Source organism: Pan paniscus, chromosome 2, assembly GCF_029289425.2.
Source record: "Pan paniscus chromosome 2, NHGRI_mPanPan1-v2.0_pri, whole genome shotgun sequence".
Taxonomy (NCBI): Eukaryota; Metazoa; Chordata; class Mammalia; order Primates; family Hominidae; genus Pan; species Pan paniscus.
Window position 1 is genome coordinate 131,986,595 of NC_085926.1, and position 19,809 is coordinate 132,006,403.

Consider the following 19,809-nt stretch of genomic DNA (forward strand, 5'->3'; position numbering starts at 1 on the left):
ACAATTTGGCCTGTAACATCTACCTAGAGCAGAAAGCATCTTATCCCAAATGAGCAGCTTTGTAGCCCTGCTGCCAACCGAAGCCATTTCACCCATAAAGGCACAGTCCTATACTGCTCACGAAGCATTTGCACTTGTGATTTCTCCTTTAATCTCTCTGACCCTTCTGAAGTCAGCAGAGAAGACATTCTTGTCCCATTTCACAGATGAGAAGAAAGAGTTCCTGAGAGGTAAAGTATGTGGCCTTGAGCCCCACTGCCAGGAAGTGAGAGAGCTGAGCTGAGACGTGGTATCTCAGTCTGTTATCTCTTGCTATAACAGAGTACCAGGCTGGGTAATTCATAAAGAAAAGAAATTTATTTCTTACAGTTCTGGAGGCTGGGAAGTCTAAGAGCATGATGCCAGCATCTGGTTAGGGGCATCCCATGGCAGAAGGGCAGAAGGTGGAAGTGGGCATGTGAGACAGAGAAAGGAAATTGGCTGAATTCATCCTTTTTATCAGGAACCCAAAACTGTAATAATCAGCATGAATCCATTCACCATCATGACTTAATCTCTTAAAGGTCCTGCCTCTCAACACAGCTGCTTTGAAGATTATGCTTCCAACACATGAATCTTGCGGACACAGTCAGACTGTAGCACCCAGCCTCCTCACTCCTCCTGCAGAGCTCTTTCAAACTCACTGGGTCTGAACCAGAACATTCCCCCTCAAGGAGGGAAGAAAATATTTCATCTGAGAGCTTCCCATCCAAATCAAGTGTGGTGACACTCTGCTTGTCCTGTTTAATTTGCCAGAGCTTTACCACAACATTTATTTGTTAAATAAAGTTGCTGCTCTCTGATGTTAGCCCGAGTCCACTGCTGTAGGCCAGGCACTCTTCTAGGCACTTCATCTGCATTATGTCTCATAGTAGTCCAGTGAAATCATATTTGTGGATGAAAAAGTGGGAACATAAGGAGGTAAAATAAAGCAGCTAGTTAGTGCTGGAGGGGTAAACTGAACTCAGATAAGAGTAAGTTAGAATCCCTTGTTCTTTGCAGGGTAGTGGTCTCTGATAAATTTATTAATTCAATAAGTATCTATTAAAGATAGCTTTATGCTAAGCACTGTTGAAGGCTACTCCAGATGCTTAGGATCAATCAGTTTACAAAACACACACTGGTCCCTAGCCTTGGGGAGCTTATATTCTACCAGGAGGAGACAAATAATAAATATAATAAATGAGTAAATTATGTTACATATTAGAAAGTGAAAAGTGCTATGGAGAATACAGGTGCAAGGCAGGGGTGATCAGAAATACTGGGGGTGAGGGAAAGTTGCAATATGATACAGGGTGGTCAGGAAGTCCTCAAGGAGAAGGTGACATTTAAGTAGTGGATTAGGAGTCCAGCAACCTGCATTCCTGCATCAACTCCAGCTTGGTTTCTCAGTGTACTTGAAAAATGACTTCAGCCAGGCATGGTGGCTCATGCCTGTAATCCTAGCACTTTGGGAGGCCACGGCAGGTGGATTGCTTGAGGCCAGAAGTTCAAGATCGGCCTGACCAACATGGCGAAACCCTGTCTCTACAGAAAATACAAAAATTAGCCAGGTGTCGTGGTGTGTGCCTGTGGTCCCAGCTACTCAGGAGGCTGAAGCAGAGATCACTTGAACCCAGGAGATGGTGATTTCAGTGAGCTGAGATCGCACCACTGCACTCCAGCCTGGGTGACAGAGCGAGACCCTGTGAAAGAAAGAAAGAGAGAAAGAAAGAAAGGAAAGGAAAGGAAAGGAAAGGAAAGGAAGAAAGGAAGAAAGAAAGAAAGAAAGAAAGAAAGAAAGAAAGAAAGGAAGGAAGGAAGGAAGGAAGGAAGGAAGGAAGGAAGGAAGGAAGGAAAGAGAGAAAGAGAAAGAAAGAAAAGAAAAGAAAGACTTCTCCTGGGCCTCAGTTTCCTCACCTGTCAAATGTAGGTGTTGATCAAGATCCCTGTGCTCCTCTCCAGCTCCCTGGAGGTTTTCTGTGCCTGAAGAGAAGCCCATGCAGTGTGGGGCCATGGATTTACTCACCTACTTATTTTTCCTACAGGATTTAGCCCGATTTCCTGGCATCCCCCTCTCCCCAACTAACCTCTCAACTTGGTCTGAGCCACTTCTGCAGGAAGGCTGTTGGGTTGAGCTGAGCTCAGAAGAGTGCTGGAAGAAATCTGGGTCACACAGTACCACTGCCCCCCACCCCAGGAGGGGAGCTCCTTCTGAGATGTGGGGAGCACAGTCATGGTGGGCATACACAGACCCAACTGGAAGGTCCCTTAGAGACCCCTGTTTCACTAATTGAGCAGCTGAGGCTAAGAGAGGGGAAGCAACTAGTCCAGGGTCTCACAGAGGTCACTGAAAATATCTGACTTAAAAAAAAAAACAGTTTTATTGAGGCATAACTAGCACATATTAAACCACACATATAGTGTACAATTTATTGTATTTTGACACACATATACACCCACTCAACCATCTCCACAGTCAAGATACTTCACATTCCCATCAGCTTCCAAATTTTCTCCTGTTCTTTTGTATCCCCCTTATTCCACACTCCAAGCCCCTCGAATCTATTTTCTACCACTATCGTTTAGTTTCTGCATATATTTTAAAATAGAGCTGACAGGACTGGCTGACAGATTGGGTGTACATTTTGAAAGAGAAGGGTCTAGAATGACTCTGAGAGTTTGGCCTGAGTAACCAAAAGCTGGAGTTGTCATCATTTGAGTTAAGGGTGGAAGGAACCTCAAGCAGCTCCCCATGTGGAAAAGGCATTGGTGGCAGCTTCCAGAAGAGCCTGGAGTTGCAGAGACAGCTTGTCCTGGAGAACAGAGATGGAATTGAAAGTCAGGGCTAACTAAGCCAGGCGTGGTAGCTCATGCCTGTAATCCCAGCACTTTGGGAGGCTGAGGTGGGTGGATCACTTAAGCCCAGGAGTTCGAGACCTCACTATGTAAAGACATAGCGAGACCCTGTCTTTACAAAAAATAAAAAAGTTCTATGGGTCTGGTGGTGTGTGCCTGTGGTCTCAGCTACTTGAGAGGCTGAGGCAGGTGGAATGCTTGAGCCCAGGAGGTGGAGGTGGCAGTAAGCCACTGCCCTCCAGCCTGGGGAACACAGGGAAATCCTGAATCCAAAAAGAAAGCCAGGACCTGAGGGAGGTCTCCAAGGATCAAGGGTACCTGGAGACAGAGGCTGGCTCTGGATGGCTTGTGGACCATCTCTCTAGAAAAATGCACTCTTGTCCACAACTCTGCTCCCCAAAAGGAGTCACAGAGTCCCTGAGCCCTGGAAAGGAGCCCTTCCAGGGCAGACCTGTGTCATTCCATCTTAATGTTTCTTCCAGGGCAGACCTGTGTCATTCCATCTTAATGTTTCTGGTGCCCACACAGTGCCTGGCCCTGGTAAGAGCTTGTACATGCTTATTGAACCACGTGGCTGGAAAAATAAAGGGAAAGTTTTCCCTTCTACAGTTAGGAACCCTCTTCTGCTTTCTTCCCAGAAGGCACACCAGAGGCCCTGAGTCACATGAATAGGATTTGCAGTCCTTTACCATCAGCTGGAGGGCGATTTCCCAGTCTGTAATGACCACTCTCAGGGACTGGGAGAGTTTCCCTTTCTCCAGTTCTCACCTCTGGCCTGTGATTCTGCGAGAAGGAAAAAGCAAAATGACGTTTGATTCAGTAACACCTTTCAAGAACTTTCCCTCAGCTGACCACCCAATAACCTTGCCAGTTAGCTCTTATCATCCCCACTTCACAGATGAGGAAAGGGAGGCTACAGAGAGAAGACAGGAGCAGGTTTGAACCCACTGCAGCCTCCCTGCAAGGAGGACGTTCTGTTGAAGAAGGGGCAGCACCCTTGGTGGCATTGTACAAAGGCTTGAGGGACTCTGCCTCTCGTTTGAGGGTCTCCTCACTGGGCACCGCCCCTGAACAGGTCTCTTTTCACCCCTGCAAACATATATAAGACATTGTGTACCAGGTGGACGACTGCCCCTCTGACCCACCTGCCCAGCACCCTACCCTGGCCTGTTCTCTCATGTCAGCCCCACATCGTCCAGGCCCTAAACTGCCTCCTCCTACCCCGGCTGTATGCAGGACCTCATGGAAGTACCTTCTGAAGACCCCAATCCTGCTAAAACATTCCATTGTCTCTGCTTCCCCAGTAAGCACGGGTGGGCACTCCCACTGTGTCTGGCCAGCACACAGGCAGCAGGCACTGTCCCAGCCCTCCTGCAGCCGGAGTGAGTCAACGGATCACCCCCAAAGAGTCACGGTGGCCATGAGGAGTGCTGCAGAGAAGTCCAGGACGTGGGACAGAGGGACCAGCCCTCCGGGAGGTCCATACAGGCATCCCAGGGATTGAGGGGAGAGCTGGGGCTGAGGGATGAGGAGAGAGCGGTCCAGGCAGAGGAGAGAGCTGACAGAGGCATAAGGGGAGGAGAGGCCTGTGTGCCTGAGGGTAGACCAGGAAGACCAGAGAGGATGTCTGGAGGGAAAGCAGAACAGGAATCTGTGAGCCTTGGACACCAGCAGAGAAGCCAGCCCAGTAGCTGGGCCCAGGCACTGGGGTCTAGCAGGGGCCTTGTTTTGTGTGTGTGTTGGCAGGGAGTCCAGGCTGGGTGGTCACATGGCAGGCCCCAAGAGCTTTGCCCGTCAGAGAGGAGGCTGCTGATGTCCCCACCCAGTTTATCTCACAGTTTATCTGTGGAGAAGAATTTCTGCCTTGGTCAAAAACTCTCAGTGGACTGTAGCCCAGGCCTTTGGTCTGCTGAGAGTTTTTGACTGAGGCGGAAAGGCTGAGCCCTGGAATGTGCTGACCTCTGACTCCTGCAAGGCTCAGGAGCTGAAGCTCATTCTTTCCAGTGCCAAAGCCCTGCTGAAGATGAGGGTGGGCAAGGCCCAGAGCCGGGCAGGGCTGCTCAGAAGCATCCACTTCCCTTTGGATGGTTCACACAAAGGCCTGGACTCTCCCCAGAGCCTCCTCCCTCCTCCTTGGCATCCTTTCCTGATAAGGAGAGGAAGGCCTCTGAGGCCAGGGTCAGCTATAAGCACACAGCCAGGAAAGTGCCAGCTCATTGCTTCCTGGGCAGAGCCCTGCCAAGACTCCTGGAAGCCAGAGCCTTTCAGGAAACTTTGCCGTTGGTTTTTGGAAACCTGTCCTGCGGCCGCATAGGAGCAGGGCACACATGGCCTGCGTCGGGAGGGAAGTCCCAGTGGCTGAAGGGAGTGGGGTCTTGGGGGAAAGCTGTCAGGCTGTGCCCCGGGTGTGGGGAGGGCACCAGCCTCAGAGAGACCTCACCCTTGAGCACCATTCGCCCTCAAGCCTCTGGAGCCTCATCTGTAGGATGAAAACCATAGCAGGTCTGCCAGCGCCCATGGAGAGGTTTGAGACAGTAGGAGGAACTAAGGTGCTTTCAAACTGTGAAGGGAGACTCCCCTAGTCCTGTTACCCTGGGGAGAGACACTGAGGTCAGCCAGGAACCACAAGCATCCATGGGAAGCAGAGAATTGGTGAGCTGCCTGGGGCCCTCAGGGACCCACAGCGCCAGGAGTCAGGTGAGGGCTGATGGAGACTTCCTCCACACTAGTGCCCTTGATTCTGAAACCCAGTGTCTGGGATTCTTCTCCACAGATAAACTGTGAGTGCTGAATGCCCCTGTCACGCCAAGACTTGGGCTTGCGTTTGGGCTGGTGACTCTTAGCTGGATCCGTTGAGAGTCTTCTGCAGGGGCAGGGGATGCACACACGCACATTCTGGGAGTTCAGACTCTCCCCGGGGCGAGGAAGGCACAGGGAGGCTGGCCGCAGAGCCCCGGGAGGTCAGTGTGTGGGTGTGAGGACACAATTGAGAACAATTCCCAGGCGGTTCCCATTGCTCTCTACACTCCGTTCTGGGTCTGCCTCGGTGGACTCTTCCCTGTGGTGAGTTCTCAAGGGTGTGGGTGTGGGTGTGTTTCCTTCTCCTTAGAGCTCAGAGTGTGGGTCACAGAGCAGGACCTCCGCATCTGCTGGGAAGATGAACAGAACACACTCATGAAGAACTCTCAACTCAAGCCTCTTTGTCTCTAGCACCTAGCACAGCATCTGCCATATAGCAAGTGCTCAATAAATACCTGCTAGCTATCTGCTCCCCCAATAAACCCTGGTCCACAGTCTATTACTATTGGACATTTCCCAAACATGCCTCTTGTCTTCCAAACATGCCTCTTGTCTTCTAGCTTCCCAGCCCTGTTCTTTCTGCCTGGGGAAAGCCCCTCTTCCAATGAACATTTGGAGTGTCCTTCATGGGCCTCCTTTTCTGGGCTGACTTCTCTGACCTGTCTGACCCAGACTCAACACCACCCCCAGTCAAAGACCCCCAAGGACATTCCTCAGTCTTACTGACAACTTCCTGAATCTAAGTGCTCACTCACGCCTCCCAACCCCAGCCTTTTCCCTGGCCCTCACCCTAGTCTCAGCACCTAACTAGGGTACATACCAGCAGATGATGTCCAGCAGTTTGCAAAGACGCGTAGGTGTGCACGTGCCCTCTCTGACTTGCAGGGGTACATATTATCAGTGCACACATGCACATGCTCGCTGCTTTTCAGGAGACACCAGGCTGGCTAATAGAGGTGAGAGGTGCTCGACACGTCACCTCCCTCCATTGGAAAGTAAGTGGTGGTTTTAGAAGAGCACAGAGCTGGCTCCAGGAAGCCTAGGCAGGTGACCTTGGAAAAATCACCTCCCTGAGCCTCAGTTCCTCCATCTGTAAAATGAAGGCGTGGGATCAGGTGATCTCTAAGGTCTCTCTTGGCACCAGAGGTCTGACACAGGGACACTGGGTGATCACATCATAAGAATGGGATTCCCCAGGCCGGGCGCAGTGGCTCACACCTGTAATCCCAGCACTTTGGGAGGCCGAGGGGGGTGGATCACCTGAAATCAGGAGTTCGAGACCAGCCTGGCTAACATGGTGAAACCCCGTCTCTACTAAAAACACAAAATTAGCTGGGTGTGGTGGCACGCGCCTGTAACCCCAGCTACTTGGGAGACTGAGGCAGGAGAATCGCTGGAACCCTAGAGGCAGAGGTTGCAGTGAGAGCCGAGATTGGGCCATTGCACTCCAGCCTGGGCAACAGAATGAGACTCCATCTCCAAATTAAAAAAAAAAGAAAAGAAAAGAATGGGATTCCCCAGACTGACTGCGTGGGGAAGGGAAGGAGAGAAAGGTGAAAGGCAGCCGGCAGCGTCCCTGCACTCCATGCTCCCTGGGCCCTTCTGTCCGGAATTGGTGGGTTCTTGGTCTCACTGACTTCAAGAATGAAGCCGCGGACCCTCGCAGTGAGTGTTACAGCTCTTAAGGTTGCGCGTCTGGAGTCTGTCCCTTCTGATGTTCAGATGTGTTCGGAGTTTCTTCCTTCTGGTGGGTTCCTTCGTAGTCTCGCTGGCTCAGGAGTGAAGCTGCAGACCTTCGCGGTGAGTGTTACAGCTCTTAAGGTAGCGCGTCTGGAGTTGTTCAATCCTCCTGGTGGGCTCGTGGTCTCGCTGGGCTCAGGAGTGAAGCTGCAGATCTTCCCGGTGAGTGTTACAGCTCATAAAAGCAGCGTGGACCCAAAGAGTGAGCAGTAGCAAGATTTATTGCAAAGAGCAAAAGAACAAAACTCCCACAGTGTGGAAATGGACCCCAGCGGGTTGCCAATGCTGGCTCGGGCAGCCTGCTTTTATTCTCTTATCTGGCCCCACCCACATCCTGCTGATTGGTAGAGCCGAGTGGCCTGTTTTGACAGGGTGCTGATTGGTGCATTTACAATCCCTGAGCTAGATACAAAGGTTCTCCAAGTCCCCATCAGATTAGTTAGATACACAGTGTGGACACAAAGGTTCTCCAAGGCCCTACCAGAGCAGCTAGATACAGAGTGTCGATTGGTGCACTCACAAACCTTGAGCTAAACACAGGGTGCTGATTGGTGTGTTTACAATCCCTGAGCTAGACATAAAGACTCTCCACGTCCCCACCAGACTCAGGAGCCCAGCTGGCTTCACCTAGTGGATCCCACACCGGGGCTGCAGGTGGAGCTGCCTGCCAGTCCCGTGCCGTGTGCTCGCACTCCTCAGCCCTTGGGTGGTCGATGGGACTGGGCGCTGTGGAGTAGGGGGTGGTGCTCGTCAGGGAGGCTTGGGCCGCAGGGGAGCCCATGGAGTGGGTGGGAGGCTCAGGCATGGCGGGCTGCAGGTCCCGAGCCCTGCCCCGCGGGAAGGCAGCTAAGGCTCGGTGAGAAATCGAGCACAGCGCCGGTGGGCTGGCACTGCTGGGGGACCCAGTATACACTCCGCAGCCACTGGCCCGGGTGCTAAGTCCCTCATTACCCGGGGCCGGCAGGGCTGGCTGGCTGCTCCGAGCGCGGGGCCGCCAAGCCCACGCCCACCCGGAACTCCAGCTGGCCTGCAAGCACCGCACGCAGCCCCGGTTCCTGCTGGCGCCTCTCCCTCCACACCTCCCTGCAAGCTGAGGGAGTGGGCTCCAGCCTTGGCCAGCCCAGAAAGGGGCTCCCACAGTGCAGTGGTGGGCTGAAGGGCTCCTCAAATGCCGCCAAAGTGGGAGCCCAGGCAGAGGGGTGCCAAGAGCAAGCGAGGGCTCTGAGGACTGCCAGCATGCTGTCACCTCTCACTTCCATCCTGTTAGTCCCTAGCCAGGCACCCGCCGAGAACCACCCCAGCGGCTGAAGAGACAGCTAGCAGATAGCCAGGCCCCCTGTCAGGCCTTTGCCTCGTTTTACTGTGTCCATTATAGATCCCCTGGGGTGTGGTGAGGAGGGACCTGTGGTCAGCTGTCCCACTGCATTTCAGGCAGATTTCCTGAGGAGCAAGCCCTGGAGTCGGCTTCTAATTTCAGAGAAGAGAGAACAAATGGATTCCAGTGAAGGGCTGCTCTTTCAAGAACATGAAAGCCAGCTGTTGTTTCTGCAGCCTGCAGACTGCCCCCCTCCCCTGGCAGCTGCTCCCCTGAGGAGGCCGGCACCCCTCACCCTGTCCTTAGAAGCCGGGTCCCAGAACGCCCTCTCAGTTCCAACCAGCAGCACTTCCGGCTGGGATTCTCCATCTTGGACTTGCTCCCGGGAATTTCTGGAAGCATCCAATGGTGCAAACAGATTGTTTTCATTATGATTATTCTGGGTTTAACCTACTGGCCTTGCATCACCAAGATTATGGGCCCGCTCTTAGCACTGCGTGAGGCCAGGGGCCTTTCTTTCCTTCTGCTCACCACCTGAATTAGTCTTTATTTTCCTCAATCCAACCCCGGCCCCTGTCTTGAGAGGCCTCGAGCCTTCCACACACCCTCTTTGCCTCCTCTAGGCTATGTCTGAGGAAGTTGAAAGGCCTGGGGACGGCAGAGAGGCCTGCAAGGCCCTGCCCTCCTGCCCTAACCTGTGACCCTGATGAAATCCTCTCTCTTTCTCTCCAAGCCTCTTCCCAAAGGGCTTCCAGGGGCTCTGCCAACATTTACTTTGAATGTTTTTTACTGTGATGATTTTGCTATTCAAAATTGTAATAAATACAACACACCCACACAAATGTGTTACGTTTGTAACACATTTCAATATAATTTTTAGTATATTGAAAACTACCAACACATTAACTTGGGCCACTGCATTAATTTGTTGTTGTTTTTTTTTTTTTTTTGAGAAGAACTTAGAATAAAACTCCTATTTAATTAGAGGTGGTCCTGGGAACATCAGGAGAGCTGATTAAAAATAAAACTAGGGGCTGGGCGTGGTGGCTCATGCCTGTAATCTCAGCACTTTGGGAGGCCGAGGCGGGCAGATCATGAAGTCAGGAGCTCGAGACCAGCCTGGCCAACATGGTGAAACCCCATCTCTACTAAAGATACAAAAAATTAGCCGGGCATGGTGGCAGGCGCCTGTAATCACAGCTACTCGGAAGGCTGAGGCAGGAGAATCGCTTGAACCTGGGAGGCGGAGGTTGCAGTGAGCCGAGATGGCGCCAGTGCACTCCAGCCTGGGTGACAGGGTGAGACTCCATCTCAAAAAAAAAAATAATAATAATAATAATAAAATAAAAATAAAACTAGACCAGGTGCAGTGGCTCAGCCTGTAATCCCAGCACTTTGGGAGGCGGAGGCAGGTGAATCCCCTGAGGTTAGGAGTTTGAAACCAACCTGACCAACATGGTGAGACTTCATCTCTACTAAAAATACAAAAATTATCCGGGCATGATGGTGGTCACCTGTAATCCCAGCTACTTGGGAGGCTGAGACAGAAGAATTGCTTGAACCTAAGAGGTGGAGGTTGCCGTGAGCCGAGATCGCACCATTGCACTGCAGCCTGGGCTACAGAGTGAGACTCCATCTCAAAAATAAATAAATAAATAAATAATAAAAATAAAAGCATCTTACCAATTGTAAGTACTTCACCATGCAAAACAGGATTTCTTGATATTGCACAATGGAGGTAGACAGCAGTGGTTCTCAAGGGGCGATTTTGCTCCCATACCCCCACCCCCAGGGACATTTGAGTGTCTGGAGATGTCTTTTTGGTTTTCACAAGTGAAGTTGTTACTAACTGCATGAGGTGGGTAGAAACCAGGGTTGCTGCTACACATCCTTTAGGGCACAGAGCAGCCCCACGACAGAGAATTATCTGGACCCAATGGTAATAATGCCAAGACTGAGTACCCTGATATACGGGAAGGCACCAGATGCCTGGGATTGGCACGAGACTCTGTTCATCAAAACTGCCTTAATAAGTCAAGGCGACAAATGGCAGCAAATAATGGTATGTAATAAAACACTGTTTATATGGGATTTCAGGTAAGATTCCTTTAAAAAAATATCAGTAACTGAGAAAGTGTGACTGGCTGAGCCGGTTGCTATTTAAGGCACTCCTGACAGCCTGACCCCGCTGTGTGTCCACTCAGCCACTCCCTCGGCTGCAGGGGAGACACAGCCCCTTAGGGTGAGCCTTCTGCGTGGACAGGAGAAGTGGGTTTCTCCTATCACTAGAGTGTGCACTGCACAGGGGCAGAGGTTTTGGTCTGCTCTGTGCCTGGTCCAAAGCAGGCGCTCATTAAATACTCTGAATGGAAGCGAAACTTATTCCCAATGCTTCCAGGACCTGGAGGTTCTCCCTCCATTTGAATGGTGGGAAAGGGGTTAGGCTGTCCTGGGAAGCTCTCTCCTCTGCCACCCGGCTGCTCTTGGCCCAGCTGGGCATGTCAGCTGTGCACGGGAGACTTGCTGCTCGCAGGAACTTCTTGACATCACAGGCACCTTGCCTTCTCCAAGTCCTCTGGTCAGGGAGGGTCAGCATGGACACCACCAGGAGTGCGCCTTGAGGCCTCCCATTCATCTTTGAAGGCTCCTCCCAGAATCCCATGCACTGTGAAAATCCACTCCACACCTCAAGAGCCTCAGTCTGGTGGGCTTGGGGCTGGTGCTCAGGGGCACATTAGTCCACAGCATCTAAAGGTAAGCAATAAAAATTTCTAAGTTGCCTTCCCTTTCCAGGGCACAGGACAGGGCCCTGGCAAGTCATGGACAGAATCTACCTGTTATTTTTGGAGCCTTCTAGGGTGACCGTCTTGACACAGCTGCCATGGTGACCATGCAGCAGCCTCTTTCCCCCAGTGTGCGAAGCCCCTGCTAGGCACCACTAGCACAACAGTCAATGCACTCATGGCTCACCCCACTGAAGTTCACCATTAACCATTGTAGGGAAGAGTCATAGAGTTCTAAGCCCCCAAAGGCAAGTATCCCAGCCCTGTAATGTTAGCCTCCTGGCAAAATTTGTTTCTTTATTCTTGATCATCCAGGAGGTATTACCAGACAATTACCTGCATGGTGGCAACTGTCAGAGTGGTGGGCTTAGCTCATGGTCTTTACTCTGCTAGACCATGAGCTCTCTGAAGGCAAACTTTGTCCCATTGATCTCTGAACTCCAAGAGGGACCCTGTGAGTGTGTGTGGAAGGTCGTTGTACTGTGGTGCCAGGATGGCGGGTGCCCTAACAGATTCTGGCACTCCCCTACCCTGGCCAAGGGTGGCTGTCACCATGAAGGTGCACATGTTGGGCCACTCAGCTTTCCACCCTGGCCCCACCAGTCCCAGACCTCAGACACAGCGCTAATCTCTCCAAGGCTAGATTTCCTCAACTATCATATCACCCACCTCCTTTGTCAGCCATGAGGATTACACTGGATTATCTGTGTGAAGTGCTTAGAACAGTGCCACGCACATAGTAAGTCCTCAGCAAATGCTAGACACCACCAGCGCTGCATTCCTGCCAAGTCCAGCAGCCTTCAGGTCAGCATTGGCCACAGGAAGATACCTGTCTGTCCCCCAGTTAGGATACCCTTTTATTCCTTTGAGTCCAGAGCCCCGACATGGTCTCTTAAAGGAGGAGCATGGAAGCATCCCCCCATGGGAGAGAGCTGGTGCTGCTGAGTGGCCAGAACAAAGTCTCAAGCCACAATATCCAGAGACTCAGAGACTGGACGATCCGCCACCTCCCCACACTGGCAGGTCTCCCCACTTCCTCACGGGTCATGCCTGGGAGTGTGGAGCTGCTGTGGGCTCAGCCCTGACCTCTGACTTAGGAGAAGAGCCGCTCCTCAGTTGTCACCGCTGCTATTCAACTTGCAGAGATCTTGGGGGAGGGAAGAGGGGATATCCCTGCCAGGACATCCAAGAGGAAAGGGTGCTGTTTCCATTTCAGCAGGCCCTATTGTTTCAAAGGACACAATGCTTCCCCACTGTGGAAATGTGGACGTTTCCCACAACGGCAGGATTGGCTCAGAATTCCTCATGTCTTGCAGTTGAGGCTGGGCTAGCTGGGCAGTGTGTCTATAACAAAAGTCCTCACCAAATTTGCCATCTAGTGGAGCCTAAACATTACCTTCCAGTATCAAATGTGAGAATTTTGGTCCAAATATGGCAACTGAGCTTATTCGCTTCCAGTGGGGCTCCTGTAGGACAAGAATAGGCTTCATCCAGCTGTTGGAGTCAGAAGAGCAGCCAAGAGGGCCCTCCTCCCCTTCAGGAGACTACAAAGAGAGCGGCACCGCATGGTGGAGCCTAGAAGGAAGGAGACCAAGACTTTGGGTTTTCTTCAAGCTTGTGTCTTTCCCCACCACCAAGACATGGGTGTGGAGAAGAAACTGAGGCCTGTTCTGGAGGCTTGCTTTGCTGCATCAGTGAGGCTGAGAGGAACTATTGGAGAGGTTATTGTAGGGTCTGTCTTTGACATCTCCATGCCTGCCCCTGAGAGGGACCGCCCCCTCCACTTAGCCTGATCCTCCCACAACCTTCCCCATCACCACCTTTCGGTGCTCAGAATGAAACCCTGGGGTTGCACTCATGCCTCTCTCACTCTCACACCCCTATCACATCCATCAGCATCCTGCTGGCCCTTCCTGCAGCATCATCCCAGAACCAGCCCATCTCACCCCATCCACGGCGGCCTTCCCAGGCCAGGTACTTCTTCCCCTACCTGGGCTATTGCCATGGCCTCCTCCCTGGTCTGGTTAAAAGCAATCATTTTAACATGCAAGTCCAATGTCATCACTGGCCTAGGATACTCCAGAGTCCAGACAGACCTTCCCATCTCACACAGGGAAAACTCCAAAGTCCTTTCTGTGGCCTGCACAATCTGCACCCCCATCCCCACCCCACCCCGATCCCCAGCAACCTGATCTAGGATCCCATATCATATCTCTGTCCCTCGCTTCTCCATCTCCAAATGCACTGGGCTCTGTCAGCCATGGGGCCTGTACTGCTGCCCCAGGCTCCACTCCCAGACATGGCATGGAACCCTTCCTCACTTCCTTCAAGTCCCCATTTAGGTAACCCCTCATCAGAGAGGAATTCCCTGAGCACCCAACAAAATTCCTGGTGCTCACTGCACAGCACACCCTAGCCTCTTGTACTATTCGCTCATAGCATTGCCAACCCACGAGCTGTGTGTCTATTGCTTGTTTATTGTTTGTCTCCCTAGAGTATCAGCGCCTTGAGGGCTGGACATTCTATGGTTCTTGGCTGTGTCCCCTGTGCTTAGCTATCCATGGAAGGAGCTCAAGCAATGCTTGTTGAAAACGTGATGATTAAATAAATGATGCTGAGACGTCAGCTACAGACACCCATGTTTCGGCTCTCCCGCTTCCAGCTTATTGGGTTGGGTACCACCAATCCCCACATAGGCCAGCAACAATAGCATGGTCTAGTGGGGAATGCTCAGCCCATGCAGATGGTGGGGATTCTCTGGACCAACCCCAGGTCTGCCTTTTAGCTCCCTCTCTCTCAGGAGTTTAGAGAGGACTAGCCAGGCAATAGCAAGAAAAAGAAAGCATCCTTAGTTGCAGATGGGGGCTCACCATGGAGAGACCACAGGCTCCAGGACTGGGCCCCCAGGCCAACCCAGTTCTCTGGTTCCAGGTGCCTTTGGAAGCCATCAGACAACAAGTGAAGCACTGTTTTACACATTTAATATTGTGTCACTGGTGTGGATATTGGCACTGGGGTTGTAGTACTGTTGGGTTGCTGTGTGTGTGTAAATAGGAGGGTTCAGGGAAGTCCTGTGTGAGGTAGAGGAATGCCTTCAGCAGCCTTTGGTGGGGGTTGGGCTAGTCTGGGAAAGCATCCCAGAAAGGAGGGTCAAGGAACGTGCTCACAACTTCAATAGATGACAATGGACGTGAGAGGGTATTCTAGGGAGAATAAAACACAACAAGAAGCAACAGAACTGTTTCTTGGACAAGGGCTGGGAAACTGGAAAACAATTGCCCAGATTGGCCAGAGTGTAGGATTCACACTGTAGGGGCAGGGCAGGAAGAGATTCTGGAGCACCTACTATGTGCCAGGCCCGGTGCGAGGTGGTAGAGGGTGAATAAGGCCTGATATCCCCACCCCCACAGCCTGCACAGGGAAGTTGGTGTCAGCATCTCTCTCTCCTCCTCTCTCTCTTTTACACACACACACACACACACACACACACACACAGTGAAGACAATGAAATGGTTGAGTGGCCTCTGTCAAGTCTTTGAAACTGTTTCTCCCAACAGAATACAAGTAGTGGAGCTACAAGACCCACAGGGCAGCTCACAGGCTGCACCAGCTCCTGTTCTGCACTTTCCAAGGGCCGCCTCTCACCTTGAAACCAATCCCTTCAGGGGGGTCCTTGTCCCTTCCTAGAAAGCACCCAACTACTTCCTCTCATCAGAAATGTTTAGAGACTCTCAGATATGTTGTTAGTGGGAAAAGCAGGGTGAGGAACAGTGTGTGAGCAGCCTGGTACTTTGTGCAATGTTAAAAGTCCCTGCAACAATGACATGTGGCTTTGCTCTGGAAGGAAAAAAGATATGTGGGGTGGGGACGAATGGATATTGGATTCTACTGTGTTTTATTACACACATTTGGAACTGTGTAGCAGGCTTATGTTTTATTTAATTGAAATAAGCAATTCATTAATTTTTTAAAGTTTTTTTTCAATTCTCAGGCTATGAGGAGCCAGACTGTTTGTTTCATGAGCAAGTCCTCAAGTGTGGTGGCCCACAGGCCTTCCTTACCATTGGGCATCTGCCAAGTGCTGCAGCCCCAGGCACACCATGGCTGCAGCCAACCATGCACAGAGCATGTGGGCTGGAAGGCACATGGCTGCCCATGGAGGTCGGAGCCTGGACAGCCAGGCTGTATCTGGGCCCCTCCGGCAGTTGCAGCCCAAGTGGGCTGAAGTCTATACATCCGCTCAGACCTCCTGCCATTCTCTTGGAGAATCAGGGGCCCAGGAGAGGAAGTCTCATTTTCCATACCTCAGCCTGGTGCCTACCCTCAGCTGTATTAGAGTGAAAACAGGCAGGGCCTGGGGCTGGGAGCAGACATCCTGCCACACCTGGGAACATCCCTACCAGGGCTGCCCCAGCGGGAAGGCTTCATTCACTAGAGGAAATTGGGTGCTATTAGGTACCAGGAGGGGTGCCAGGCCACTAAAAGTGGCTGAACATTCTCCCAGAGGGATAATGGAACACAATGCACTTGAAACTGCAGGGAGAAAAATGCAACGGTGTTTGGTTGGATCAAAAGGAGCATGGGATGAGCAACCAGTCACAGGAGACTACACTCACTTCCCATTGACAGACTGCCCTACGAGGGAAGGAGTCCAGAGCTTTGAAGGATTTGTTCAGCTATTTTGAACGTGAAGTTATAATTTCAGAGGCAAGTAATGGGATTTGGGATGTATGACTCAAGTTATAAATCTATTGGGGCTAAAACCTCAAGGAGCCTGAAGAGCCACGCCTGAGACTGTTCCTTGGCTTCTAGCGGGAACCAAAGAGCCAGAGGCCGAGAAAGATCCTCGCCAGTTCAGCAGCCCTCCAACATTGGAAAGGGTGGGTGGATCCAAGCACAAGCCCCACTTTCTGGCTGAGTAGCCTACTCCTTGTCAATCTTGGGGTATCCCACAATCTCTGAAAGGACATTTTTCTATCACGAAAATTTTGAAATAATTGCAGCTGCAAGATGCCATCAGTGACAAATCTGGCATGAAAACTCCTGCCATGAGTCCTAAAGGTCAGGCTACCAAATACCAGTGTTCTCACTCACTTGGTCAGTATTAAACAATGACTAACCCCAATGAATAGAGATGATTAGATCAGTTTCAGGGGACTGCTTTTTATTACATTAAAACCCAATTTCAGAATAGCTAATAAGCCAACTATACACCTCACTATAGTTATCAATAAAACATTAACCTCAACCAATCTTGGACAGAGAAGAGGGTATTCAGTTACAGTTGATATCAAAGGCCAAAAGCCTTGTCAAAAACCTTTCCCAGCCACAGACTGGGAGAAAGGAGCCAGGTGCCCCTGTTTTCCCTGATGGTTCATCCTTTCAAGAGGGCCCTGTTTTCACTTTAAGACATTTCTGGTCCCTTCTGTGACATAAGTTATGCTTGTTTTGTCCTGCCATGTGACCTTTTGAGAACAGTGGGGTGGAGCTGTCTCCAACCTCTGGCAGGAGTATCAGGGGCCCCTTGACCCAGGCCTGTCTTCCCAATAGGGTGATGAAGTGTCCCAGTTGACCTAGGACTAAGGGGACCCCAGGGTGTGGGACTATCAGAACTAAAACCAGAAAAGTTCAGGACAAACTGGGACAAGTTGCTCAACCTACTTCCTAATCACTCAGTCCTATCATAGCTGCCTCCTCCCCTTGGATCCACGAGGACTGGGACTGAGGAGGGACAGTGCGGTGTCTACAAGAATGAGTCAAACAATTTCTCCCACGTGATGTTCCTCTTGCCCCAGACTCTGTGCCAAGGACTTTTCATGCCTTATCTCATCTTACACTTTCCACAAATGCTTTCCCCATGAGTCCCAGAGAAGTTAAGCAACTTGTCCATTGTTACTCAGCCACCAGGTGAGAGGCAGGGGACACAGGTCAATGTGATGTCAAAGCCTCACACTTCACCCAGGAGCCATACAAATATAAACCAAGCAATCATTCTACATTTTCAGACACTAGTTGTCTTTAAAAATCTTTAAAACTTTTTAAAAAATCTTTAAAATTTGTCTTTAAAATTTTTGATTGAGAAACCCTAAAAGTTTTTTTTTGAAAAGCATTGTACTTGCTCAAAATTACATGCAAAGTATTTTATCACAGTATAAATTGCTCCAAATATACAATTTCTGATATATGGTAAACATTAAATGAAATTGTCACATTGCTCTTTAAAGTATATCCAAAGTTGGGAATGCAAAAATGGTCTAAACTCTATGGAGGTGAATTTGGTAACATCTAACAAAATTACAGAAGCATTTTCCCCTTTACCCAGAAATTCCTGTTTCTAGGAAACTGTTGCAAGGATACACTGGCAAATAATGTAAAATGACACATCATAAGGCTATTTACTGAAGCACTGTAATAGCAAAAGATTGGTAATACACATTTTGAGTGATAGGAGACTGTCTTAGTAAATCACAGCATGTTCACACAATGGAGTGCTATGCAGCTTAAAAAGGAATAAGGAGGATTGCTGTATATGTTTTTGGTATAATCTTCAGGGCATATATTATTAAATGAAAAAAGCAAGGTGTAGAATCATGTGTGTAGTATGCTATCTTTTATGTAAGGGCTGAGGGAATATAAAGATTCATATTTGCCTATATTTTAAAATGAAAGAAATAATATTTGAAGAGCAAATGAAAATGGTTTCCCATATGGGAAGGGAGTGTAAAGAAATTAGGAGAAGAGAATGGAAGCTGAATTTCTCTGGCTGTACCTTGCTTTATAGTTTTGACTTTAGAATCATATAAATATTTTACAGATAATTAAGCAAACTTAAAGCAAAAGAAAATATCCCTAAAAATCAAATACAAAACAAAACAAATGAACCTAACTGGATATCAAGTTGGTGGCTTAACCTTACAGAGAATTATTAAAGTGATTTTAAAATACAATAATTTGGTGAATATTCCAAATAAGACATACAGTAAATGAACTGCAAAGAAATCTTAAATTGATTACTTCATCATATTGTGGTACTAATATTAGTAATGTTATGTTGAAACTATTATATATTAGGATAAAATGAATAATTATGTTAGTAAAAATCAAAATGTTCAATGTAAAAGAGATACAAGTACAAAATTTAAAAAGTTAAGTCAAATACCGTAATCTAAATTTTTAATCTAAAATATTAATATTGACTCACAAAATATTTTTATATTTCAAAACAAGTATCTATTTCCTCACTCAGTCTTCTGAAAAGACCTGGAATCAATGACCAACCCAACAGCAATGAGCACCCCTAGCTCCCAGATTATGGTCTCTAAATCCCATCTCCCAAGGAAAGATTCCTTGAGAAAATGTCTGAAGGTCTGAAGCAGAAAATGTACAGGGGAAGCCCACAGCACTTCTTCAAACTAAAAGGCAAGGATGTTATCCAAGACTACTGAGGTCATGTCAAAAGATCACAGGAGCCAAGTCAAAGTGGCTCCACTGGCCAGAGATGGGACAATTTGAGTATTGAAAAGAATAATGACCACAATGAAGGGAAATATATCAAATATATTTTAAAACAACTGAGTCCATACACAATAATATGAAAAAACAAAACACTGTTAGTCTTATGCCATGGGCCCTGAGCACCCTTTCACGCATGCTCAGTATGTAAAGAATGCAAGGCCTTGTCCACTATTTACCCAGGCCATTTAGCCATCTATCAGGGTTATGTTTGCAGACAGTAGCCTTGAGGAATGAGCAATGTCACCCTGCAGGACAAAGGGGAATCTCTCCTATCTCCCAAGCTCAGTGTTTCTCAGCTGCTATGCAACCCTGCTTCTTGTACAGCATCTACCTGGGCCATGCCACATTGCCCTTGTGGAGCTGGGAAACAGGGGAATTGACGTAAATATGAAGTTCATGCTGCTTGCTGTGCTGTGAGTAATAAAGTTCTTTGTCTCTGATCCAGGAATTGCAAGTCTTCTGCTGACATCCATAAAACTGGCAGGATAACTTGGTGGCTTTTAGAAAGAAGAGATCCCAGATACTGACACCCATCTCAATGTCACCTTTGAAAATTATTAGGACACCAGCTCATTATTTTGAAAACTGGTAAAAGGCAAGTATTTCTCTTCAATTCCTGCACAATCTATATTTCGGGGTAACCAAATAGTTGATGTAGAAAAGTTCTTTACAGAAGAATTTTAGCTAATAAATTCAGGAGTGGATAGATTTTGAAAATCACCATTTTACATACCCTAATATAATAATAGATCTATAATAATAGGCAATGCTCACTAATGG

The 19,809-nt window shown here is 49.2% G+C and overlaps 1 long non-coding RNA gene across 1 annotated transcript; it reads right to left on the reverse strand.

The window, feature by feature from the left end:
- Positions 1-1,202: 1,202 nt before the first annotated feature.
- LOC129397540 (uncharacterized) lies at positions 1,203-8,912 on the reverse strand. Its single transcript, XR_008625025.2, has 3 exons — positions 6,497-8,912; positions 3,567-6,026; positions 1,203-2,834 (listed from the first exon to the last, which is right to left on the reverse strand). It is a non-coding gene; the product is annotated as an uncharacterized LOC129397540 (long non-coding RNA).
- Positions 8,913-19,809: the final 10,897 nt, after the last annotated feature.